The 12,371-nt window shown below is 34.7% G+C and overlaps 1 protein-coding gene across 4 annotated transcripts in view; it reads right to left on the bottom strand.

Annotated features, from left to right (window-relative positions):
• Positions 1-12,371, bottom strand: part of osp (myosin phosphatase Rho interacting protein outspread) — a 134,021-nt gene that overhangs the window by 52,933 nt on the left and 68,717 nt on the right. The window lies entirely within an intron of this gene.

The raw sequence follows: 12,371 nt of genomic DNA, 5'->3' as shown, positions 1-12,371 counted from the left end.
ATTACATGCTTAGCCGGTATTCATGAAGGCCTCTTAACTCATATACAGGAAATGTGGTAGGCGAAAGGAGTATGCGAAACAAATACACTTAAGAATTTAAGCTGCAGCTGGGAATTTCAGCAGCCGTTAGTCTAAGTGGCTTACTTGTAAGCCTAGATTTGCCTAAATTAGCTCTAAAACGAATTGACAGGTGAATTATGAATTTCTCAACAGCGAATGAGTCATTTGTTAATCAACCAAATTGTGTAGAGCTCTTAATATTATAAAGCATAAATTAATATGAGGAAGTAGTTAGAAGTAGTTATTTTTCCCAGAAATTTTTAACAAAACACCGGCTGTGTCCTCTAATTCTCCAATTTTTGCTAAATAGTCTAAAAAGTCTTTAGAGCTAACAATCAAAGAACAAAATTTTTAAAAGGAAATTTTCATCTTCGATACCACTTCGATAGTGTGAAAGGCTTGTGTCCATGTTGACCTTTTGATTGAAAACAATTATTCCAGCGAGTTAGGGAATGAGGAAATAGTAACTGGTGGCTAAAACTGGTTAATATGCATGTAGGACTAGTTCATAGATCGTACCATAAGCTGAACTACAATAGTTCCAGTGTTGCCTTGGTCCATTAACCAGCGAAGCTATGATACCCATCACCAAAAAAAAATTTTTCCATATAAGAACTTGATTTCGATCGCTAACTTTGTATGGCAGCTATAGCCTGTAGTGGTCTGATATCGCCAGTTTTGGCAAATGACCAGTTACTTGGAAAGAGAACGATGTGTGCAAAATTTCATATCGATATCTCAAAAACTGAGAGACACTAGTTCGCGTATATACAGTCTGGTAAACGGATCGTTTCCCTACTATACAATATATGTACAAGTATGTATATACTCTATAGGGTCTCCAACATTTCCTTCTGGGCGTTACAAACTTCGCGGTATATAAAGTTATACGCTGTTCAGGGTATGATGATCTGAAATTTCAAGTGTAGTGTAACCTCTTAGTGTAGTCAAAGAATAATCTCTAGCTACGACGGCTGTTTTCAAATTCATCGCATGTTTTATGGCAGTTGGAAACGAGCATATTTAAGGCTGGCAACCACAACAATCAAAGCGTTTGGTTTTTCTGGCTTATAATATTAGATTATTTTGTTGTTTTAAAATAGCAATACTACTACCGTTGTGCTTCTGCAGCCTTTAATTCTGTCTAGCGATCGGCTAGGTTGTGTATTTCACCTTCATTGTTTTTGTGTGCAAGTCATTGCAATTGTTTTGTTGTGCTGTTCTCAATGCTGTTGCAACTACATACATACAAATATATTTTCCGGTGGATTTGTTGCTGCTGTTGTTGTGCTGTTGCCTTTATTGTGTAATCAGCAGATAACGGCATTTAATGGCTGAATGGTTTTCTAGCGGCAGCCGCAACGGCCGTATGAATGGCCGACACATGGGCGAACTTACGACTGTCGGTGGAACGGCCGTTAAGTCAATGTGCTTGCCTCCACCGAATTCGCGGCTTTTGCGTGCTTTTTGTTGTTGTTACGCCGTTACATTTCGTTGGCTGCCTTCACGGTGTTTGTTGCTGTGCGCATTTTTGTTGAAGTAATACAGCTAATACAAGTATTATATTATGTATAGTGTCTATGGATGTATGGATATATATATGTACGTACATATACATATATATTGTACATACATATGTGTGTTAATTCAAGTATTTTCACCGACTTTTTCGCTTATTTGTTGCTGATCTGCTTTTACGCACTGTTGTTTTCGGCCTGTTCTAGTCGGTAGTCGGCTATTTCATTGTTTGCTGATAGTTTTTCTAAATGTTTATTGTTCACATAATACTGCTGCCTATCAGCCGATCCACCAGTCGGTTAGCTTGCTCGTTTGTACGTACTTTGCTGCTTGATTCATCTGTCGGCTGGGCTGCCTTGACTTAGTGGCGGCGGGAAATGGTTTTTCTCACGAACAATGAATATTTCGTACTACGTACTCGTAACAGTGTCATACAAAAACAGCAGCAACTACTCAAGCGTATAATAAATGAAATAATACAGAGGTAAAGGTATTTACATATGTATGTAATTTAACATATATATTCGACTGAAAAATACTGGCTGCCGGTTAGATCGAATTTTAGTGATAATAACTTTTAATCACAACAACTTTTGCGAAGGTGTATTCGATTGATTTCGTCACTGCTCATAAACTTAGCAAACTATTCTCACTGTTGGACATGCAAATATACATACATATATCTATCTAGCTACCAATACTTATTCGCTGCAATTAATTGCGAATTTAGTACGCTTTTACCATCGCCAATGAAAAAAAAAATTTTAGATTTCACTAAAAAGAATCATTAAAATTTTAATTAGTGAACCAATACATATGTATGTTAAATGTATACACAGATCCATACATATATACTTGTATGTTTGAAGGAGTATTCACATTTCACTGCTCTATGCCCGTCCGAAAATAGTTGATGGCGACCGAATCTACTTACACTTCATTAAACAGCGAAAGGATCACAAATTTGATCGAATTCTTGTAAAGAGCAAGTTAACTAATTTAAAGCTTTGTTTAAGACAACTTGGACTAGATTTTAAGACAATGGCCTACTTAATACTAAACTATCTGCAGCGTCCCTTTCAACTTGGTACTTAAAACTAGTTCTTGTGTCTAAAAATGAGGAAAATATGTTTGGAATACTTAACCCTTTAAAACTATAAAGACAAACAAAAGTTAATCTAATTAAATAAAGTAATGTGGTCAGACAATTGATATTTTGGTTCATTTTATACATTATTGGCATCAATCACTTTTTACAGACCTACTTTGCTAAATTATAGCTCAAAATTTTTTTATTTCTGATAAGGTGTTGTTCACTTACAAACCTTTAACTCTTGAATGCCATTCAGTTGAATATGTATAGACCACCACTGTAGGTGCTGAAGCGTATTCCTATATTTGCACCAGCCTTTTAATAGATAATAATAATAGATAGAAATTAATCAGTATCTACAAAAAACTTAAAATTAAATATTTTTGACAACTTCTTTAATAAAAACGTTCCACTCCATATACCTACAAGTATATAACCCTATAACATTTATTTTTCAAGAGTAGGAGCAAATCCTGTTTAAATATTTTCATGAGAACACCATTTGTTTTAGTTTTCGATATAACTTTCCCTCGATTCGATTTCACATTTACTCTATTCCCTAGGGTATGACTGCCGAGAAATTTCAACCTTTATCTTGCAAAAGCTGACAATGGAAGAGAAAGAGCGTGGAAGTTTCCACCTCACCATTTGCGTCCGACTGAATTTTTAGACTTACAGCATGAATGACTATTGGACAATGTCCAGTAAAAACTCCTAAAATTGTTGCAAGATGAACTTTGCTAAAGGCAAGTAGTTCAGTAGATCTCCTAAGTTCTACTCTAGGCTAGAAGGATCACGTAGTCGCGCAAAGGCTGATCGTCGATCAACGCCTGATAAGCGCACGTGAGGTCCATAGGTTCAGTGCTTTTTCAACGTAAGTCAAATTCCGGAAAAATTTATTGTGAAGCAGCGATACAAATAAAAATACATACGGGCTCGGGCTGGCGCAAGGGAGTATGAGTTGTCAGAAATGTATTCAAAACTACAAAATAATACTATGAAAGTAAAAGCAGAATAATTTGATATGTCAAAAAGTTGGAACAGAGATCGAGGAAGCCTAATTGGAAGATTATATTATAGTTCTGTCAAAAAATGTGATCGAATTTGATATAGATTTTAATTTGCTTCTTTCCCACCAATTTTGGCTGGCTATAGACTATATATGTATCATTTTATTTCTTTGCGATCAATTTCTTTGTGGTATAGGTAAATTATTTTTATACTCTCGCAACCATAACTAAACTCCACAATAAGATACAAGACTGTTACTAGATACACAGGATCACATTAAAGAGGGGCATATGCAGTTTAAATTTTTTTTAAAAAGTAGTCGTGGTTCCGCTCCTAAATAGGTTTAATGTACATATCTCCTAAACCGCTAAAGCAATAATAACAAAATTCACTGAGGACAAAGATTTTTAGCACTATTATCGACTCCCCACATAAATATACTGTTAAAAACTAATAAGAGCGCGATAAATAGAGCACTAAACACGCCAGAGACATTAAATTTTCTCTCTGGGAGGGTACATAAAATTACTCTCATATTTCTATGCTTTAGTGTGAAAATGGGCGAAATCGGACTACAATGACGTCTACCTCCCATAAAACACAACTTTAAATTCCATCTGATTCTTTCACTTTCCAGTATGCAAATCAAGCACCAATGAATGTATCGGGATACAACTTTCCATGAATAGTGCTTTTTAGTTAGGCGACCTTATTACTAAAAATTGTCTAAATCGGATTTAAACTATTCAACCCTCCATATATTGAATGTGTGGATCCTAGTGCCTATTTATCAAAAATATTAGTCAATCTGTGAGATATATTATAGAAATTCGAAGATAATCCTTTTACGATAATAATATGTTTGCATGTCAAAAATAAGTTGTATCGGGTCAATAATTTCTTTACTCCCCATATACCTAATAGAGTGATTTTCGAATTACCGGCTGACTTTATAACGCATATTTCAGCAAATAAGTAAGATACCTTAGCAAAATTTACTGGAAGTATAATATTGGATATACTATAGTTTAATGCCGAAAATAGGGGAAATTGGTTCACAAATTACCGAAACTATCATATAATACATATATTGATTTTCTTTGTGCTAACAAACAGTATGCACCTGAAGGTATTTTCCTGGCAAGTTGTAAGGGTATTGAATTTTCGGTTACAACCGAAATTAGCGTTTCCTTACTTGTCATTATATATTTTGTTGCCTATACAGCAAGTTAATATTTATTAAGTTGATCTTAATTACAACAAATTTATTTTACAATTCGAAGAACCAACTTAATGTGCTTATTAATGAACACATGTAAAAACATTTAAAAGTCGCTCATTCTCATTGAGAGCTCATTTTAAAATCTACATTAATAAATATTTATATTTATGTGGTTACTTATATGTTTGTTAGTGTATCTTAATAAGCGCTACACCGATTACTCATTGTGAACTTTTACGCTTTCAAAACGATTTCGTTGAATGGTAGGTACGCAAACAGCCATTAAATATTGTGGAAGGTGGTGAAAGATTGACGTGTGCATGCACCAAACTGTATGAAGTATGTAAGTATATATGTACACGACTGTATGTACTGTACACGCAGTTACATGGAATAATTTCCGATAATTTGCTTTGACAAGTTAATCGCAGCAATTTGCATGGAAATTTATCATAATTCCAAGCTACATGCGCATATTCGTTTATATACGAGTACACCAATTTGTTAGTATACCTGCAATACATACAAATGTATGCAAACATACAAACAAAAGTTGCGGAGCGTTCATAACTAAATGCAGCCAACCTATTGTTGCACAACCGGGCTAACACGTTGCTACTTAACTCCCTTGGCCAAAGGGGTGTGCAACAAGCGCCAGCGTCTTGTACGCGCGCACATAAATACGTTAATTTGTATTTACTTGTATGTACATAAGCAACTACCACATGTACGTTTACGTATATGTTTATACGTATGTATGTTTGTGTATTTATGTTGCACTTGCAGACAGGAAGCGAAAACGTTTCGTTTAGTTGCAAATACTGGCATATAGCTTTAATGAAAACAACAACATCCTGCATGCGGGCTTACATGCAAACATACATACATATGTACGTACATACAGATTCAATTTGATCGGCGCTGCTGCCGCTGTCGCTGCTGCCAGTGTACATAATTGCTATGTGGCGCGGCTGAGATGCTGTGCGACCGGTGCTATCCGCTCTGGCAATGCGTTGATGGAAGTGCAAAAATGCGCACAAAACGTCAACGATAAGCTTTTACAACAAGATAAGATAGTTTGCATATCTGGCAGCGCGCATCGCGGCAGTCAAGACAGCTATGTATGGTATGAAACGGTGCCTTTCAGCAATCAGCAACGACCAGTAAATACAAATATACATGCATATATGTATGTATGTATGTGTGTTGGCCACGTAATGATGACTTGTTGGCATGTTGCAAAAGGGGACGTGCCACTGTAACAGCAACTGCTGCACTGCGCGAGCTTGCCACTTGCCCCAATGTACTTTGTGCACCGCGGAAATGCAGTCAATTCATTTAGTTTTTTTTTTGTTTTTGTATTATTCACTGTCTCCTTCATAGCAAAAATGAAAAGCCACTTAATTTTACGTGAAAAGGAAGCGTCTACGCGCCACAAAAAGTGTATAGCAAACAGACAGTCAGTGCGCCAGTGGGCCAGGCCGGGTGAGGGTAGTCAGCGACGGTGGTAGCAAAAGTGGTAAGACAACAAGTAGGAAATCTAAGCGGTATATATGCGTTTGTATAATGAAATCTGTGCGCAAAAAAATATTTCCAAGAGCACTTGCACGCCTAACAAGGTTGCAAGTTTGTTAGCGCACGCGTGCGCCTGCGCATTTTCTAATGCATTAGCTCTCAACAGCAACGGGTGAAGTGAGGAAGCGCATTCAAATTTTACGATTGGTGATTTTTTTAGCCAGACACTGGCAGAATTATGAATAAATAAAATATGTTGTTTAATGTTGATGGTGATGCTGTTGATTATATAGATGATAAAACTGCATATTGAACGATGGTGATGGAGTGGTAATGCAACAGCGCATTGATTAAAATCTTGTTGGTGTGGCGTTTTTGTTAGTATCCATCTAAGCTGGCGCAGAGCACTGGCAGGAGGTCCCCATTAATTTCGCAACACACTTTGGTTCAATTAGCAAACATCCTGGTGTCGATTTGCAGAGTATAGTGAAAAGGTTTGGTTAGAAATTTAGTAAATGCGTCGTGTTAAGATTTACATAACATTTCCTTATAGTTTCCAAAATCTCGCCGATATCGGATCACTATAGCATATAGCTGCCATACAAATTGAACGATCAGAATCAAGTGCTTGTGCGGAAAACCTTTTCATTTGACGAGGTATCTTCACGAAATTCGGCATGGATTTCAGCCCAAGGCAACGGTGCTATATCCGAAGAGATGGTTTCGATCGGACTAATTATATACGACAAATTGATCTAAATAAAGTGCTTGTGTATATACTAGAGCGGGTTGATTTACAGGGAGCCAAAAATAAACAGAAAAATCGCATATGCGGGAAATGATAATGGATCTATAACTAGTTTTGAGAAAGAGATTTTTAAAGCGAAGTTTATTCTTTAGGGATTATAAAAATTTCTTCGTTAGTTTTTGACATATCCGAATGAAATTTAATACATAGCTGAATTTTGACACGCTATTGATCAAAAGCCAGATCGGACAAATATAACATATATCCCTCATACAACCAATAATTCAGATTTTTTATTTTGCGGTATCCTTCCTTTAAAAAAAAAAGTTAAGAGCACGTAACTTTGCAGAATTGTTCTCCAATATATATGTATGTACTTAACATTGATAGTGAAAATGAAGACAACGTTTTTTCATGTTCTTTTGTAAGAATATAATAATAAATTTTAACAGTAATTTGTTATTAGAGTTATTCACAATTTTAGATTTAAGTCTTTTAGGCCGCCTTGCAGAATTTTAATTTCAAGTCTATCATCACATCTTTCTTGCTGTTGTCTTTTTAAAATTATTTTTTTTATTTGTTGCTAAATTTTATTTTTTTTGTGTCGCACTTTTTATAATTTCTTATTAATTGAGCCAGGAAGCAGTTTTCATTGAAAGCGCAACGTAGACTTAACAGCCTTCGATGCGATAGCAGCTCCTACTAAGCACATGCTCACCCGCTGTTATTACTGCCTTGTTTTTGCAAAGCCAAACAAGAAGAGTGGGTTGGTGCCACTTGCCACTCGTTCGCTGAAGTGGCACTGGCACCATACTATCCGGTAGTTGAGTGGCTGCTGCCAAGTACTTCAAGCGACTGAGCCGCTTGCAAAGCTTTTAGTCTCGTACGAGGCATACTTTTCTGCATAAGGAAGTGCTGTAGTATAAAAGTTAATTAACACTAATTTGCATACCATATTATGCATAATAATAATGACAATAAATAAATATAAGTGGCATCAAGTTGGTGCAACGATGTCGCAGCGTGTATTTGATGGGCTTTCAATAATATGAGAGTGCCTTAAAAGGTCAAATAAGGTTAGGTCACGTCATGGTGTTGTTATAGTTTTTGATGACATTTATGGTACCGTCACAAGCTGTAAAGTAGAGTTCGGTATTAACAGATAGCACTTGCTTTAATATACCCCGACCAGTTCGACAACTAAAAAGACCGTTTACAGAAATATATGAGGCCCTCATATCGATTGAAATTTTGTAGACAACTTGAGCGTTCTTTAAATGCCAACTTTTTTTAAATCAAATTAACAGTTCTATAATCTTATGGTAAACACTTCTTCTTTGTCCACTTCGTAGTTCTAGATTTCTGAATAGTTCAAAACAATTTATAAAGTTTAATCAAAACGATCAACGTGGCTACCACCCAGTTGCTGTAACGGTATGGTGGGGAGTCCCGTAGGATGTTTTAGACGTGGTGAAGAATTAAAGCAATTTGTTTCAGAATATATATATATGTATATTTATTTCTTTTACTTTTTTTAATATGTTTGCTTACTTAAACAAGGTACAGCTTACGACCACGGCATTGAATAAAAATTATGCTACATATATTTTTCAGACACAATAATTACATAGTGTCTATGTGTCTATTTATAAACCTCTTTTCAAATGAATTTTAAGCTCAATAATAGCTCAGCACACTGGTGGGCCTTCACAAACAGCTGCCACATGCAAATGCATATCAACTGCACACAACTTTACTGTCAATAACACCCATTACGCTTGTCACAGGAAATACAGAAGCCACTGTGATGCATACGAAAATACATATATAGATGTTTATATATAATACTTATTTACATACATATGCATAAATAAAAACCCAATGGCCGTCGCCATTCACACCTGTCACACTTCCTAACGCTATAGGCGTAGTGACAAATTGCTTTAACCGTTAAATCTATTCATGAGCCGTCGTTGTCATACATTTCATTGTATATTATATTGAAATGGTTCCTCAACCGTGCGTTTCACGATTATAAATTATTATAACTTTGTAGACAGTAGCGATTGGTATTTGGAAAGCAAAATATTTCAAAAGAGGAAGGAACCTTTTGGTGTGTCCAGGAAGATGGTAACACGATTAAAATCGGATCCAAAAATTAAAGTTGAAAATGTACGAAAGTTTCTGGCAACCACACAATAATCCTCGAAATTACTACCTGAAATAACTTTAAAACATAATCCATGTAACTCTCCAAAGAATTAAGGATGTAAATATTTAAATAAATCACTTCGCTATAAAATTAGTTTTCTCTGAAATGATTGGATATTTAAGCCTAGCTGGTAGTAATAATAAGCCTCTTAATAAAATTTAATAATTGAAATTCATTGTGGCGTTACGTAATCGTTAGGTGGTCCAAGTGGTGCTCATTTAATACTTATCACATCCAACTTCGGATTCGTATTTCCAGCATTACCTTCAGAGAGTTTAACATATATTTTATAGTTTTAAACGATACTTTCGTGAATTGTTTTAGGATAACATAGTGCATACTTTTCCTCAACAGGGAGTGAATATAATACTCTTTTGTGAAAATTTGTTGAGTGTGACTTCTTATATTAAATAATGCGATATTGTGAGTGGATAGTCATTAGCTGGACAAAAATCTGTTCCAGTTGCGTAAACCCCACTGTCGTGGGAACAATTTCCTCAAGTCATTATATGCTTCGCTGAAAGAACAAACAGACGAATGAAACAACTGTAGATAAACCAATTTGTATCTTCATTTTCAATATTTTACTATATATACTTGTATGTTGTAAGAATTCGCAAGCAATCTTTATTTAAAAAAAACTATTATACTCTATGCAATATATTTCAAGAGTGTATAAAAACGCACATCTTCCTACATATTTGCTCTATTTTTAATACATATCTGTACGCATTCAAATGGCGCTGCCGTAGACTTAATCCGCTACGAAATGTGTTAGGAATACTAAGTAATCGGAGCATCGGTATTTAAGCTCCAGTATAAACACTGTGAATGACAATTAGCTATGAAATAACTATGCTGAAGACATACATTTAGTTTATTTCAGAGTATTTAACGAGTACAAGCGAGTATTGAAAACAATTTGTCTACTTGGCTACAAATTACTACATTCAAAAGAGCAGAGGAAATGTAGGAGGGAGCAGGAAGTGTTGCGTATTTTGTTTGTTTTCATGTTCGTATTTGAAAATTTGTGTAAAAAGCATGTGTAGGTGTTAGAAACAACAACTATGAAGTAATAATGTACGCCGTCAGCTGCAAATACGCTTCGTTTGTACTAATAATTCTGGCATTTATCACCTATTGCAAATTATCTATTAACCATATTGGGTCAACCGACAACACGCCAGCTCACATTCTTATATTCGTGCATTTGTATTTCAAATTAATGCAACTAATTAGCATTTTTACGCGCATTAATAATAACACATTTAATAAATAATCTATTAATTACGAAATTTAAATATTGAATTTATAGGGTGTTGCACAGTGTTGAAAACTGATCGATATTTTGAGAAGGATTTTTTAATTCAGCAATATCTTTGGATGTCAAAGCGATCAGGTTACGGTCAAAAATTTACGATTCTTAGAATGACTGTCAAGTAAGTTTAATCTTTTTTTAAAGGCATTGCATTATAAAGAAATCTCAACTGCTCAAAATTCGACATTTATGCGTGTCCACATTTCAATTGCACTAGATACCTAGTTTGAGAAAGTTTATCAACAGCAAAAAAATCAATAAAGCTATAATGCGTTAACTATTTAAAAATAATAATTTGAGCTTTAAGCTCATAGAAGACTACCTTATATAATATGCTTTTTTCTTTGAGTTATAATATTCAATAGAGAAAAACAAATCTGTTTTAAAATCGTCAAACTTCAACCGTTAATATTATATCTTTTCAACACTTAGGTTTACGAAAAAAGAGACCATTTTGTAGAGCATTCAATTTACTACAAAATCTGTAAAACGAAATATCTTTTCATATAGTTGGAAGCGAAACATGATTTAAGCATTTAAGAGCTTATACTTGGAGAGCCTTTCTTAGAGGTGTCTTTCAACCAATTTTTTAGAGTAAAAGCGAAAATAAAAACATTCGATTTTTTTTATGACCCACCCTAATATATATAATATATATATATATGTATTTATGTATGTATATATATATATGTACATACTTATATATGCTCGTGTGCTATTTACCCTTATATGTAATAATTGTTGAATAAAAACGCCAGCATTGTTTAGGCGTTTCATTTCATTCATGATTTTCTTAACAAACCAGAGGTGTCTGCATTCTTTGTTCAATGCAGCTCATTAAAATGCATTTTTGGTTGCAGTTTCGTTTTTTATCGCATTTATAGATATTATTATTTAAATTGTGCATTAATGCTTTTCATTGAGGCGCAGTAGTGATGTGGGAGCTGCAGAACAGACGTGCCATTTAAAGGTGCAGCAAATTTGTTTACTTTTGTGTTGACATATATACATATGTGCATATATACACAATACATATGCACCGAAGCTAGAATAGTCTTCACAAATAAAAATAATTTGATTTTGATCAGTCAATTTGTATGGCAGCTATATGCTATAGTAATCCGATCTGAATATTTTGTTCGGATATTGTACCGTTGCCTTGGATAATAATCCGTGCCAAATTTTGTAAGATATCTTCTTAAATAGAAATGTTTTCTATACAAGAACTTAATTTTGGTCGCTCAATTTGTATGACAGCTAACTGTTATATCGATCCGATAGCGGCGATACCGAAAAATGAGCAGTTCTCATAAGGGGAGAATAGAACGTGTGCAAAACTGTAGATCAATTCCCAAAAACTGAGGAATTAGTATATATATATATACATAGAGACGGACATGGCTGTACCGACTCAGTTTGTCACTCTGATCATTTACATATATATACATATGTATATATTTTGTAGGGTTTCCGACTTTTTGTTCTGCGTATTGCAAACTTCGTGGCGAACTTAATGTACCCTGTTCAGAATATAATTATGGCACACTAGTAAGTGAAAGCCTTATTTAATATACACAACAACCTTTCAATATATACTTAATTTTATTTTTTACATGAGTGGCAACACTATTCCGAAAGAGCTTTATAATTAAAACGTTTTTTAAAACCAATTAA

Source organism: Bactrocera oleae, chromosome 3, assembly GCF_042242935.1.
Source record: "Bactrocera oleae isolate idBacOlea1 chromosome 3, idBacOlea1, whole genome shotgun sequence".
Lineage (NCBI taxonomy): Eukaryota > Metazoa > Arthropoda > Insecta > Diptera > Tephritidae > Bactrocera > Bactrocera oleae.
Note: the sequence above shows the minus strand (reverse complement) of the source record. Positions and strands in the feature narration are given on the sequence as shown.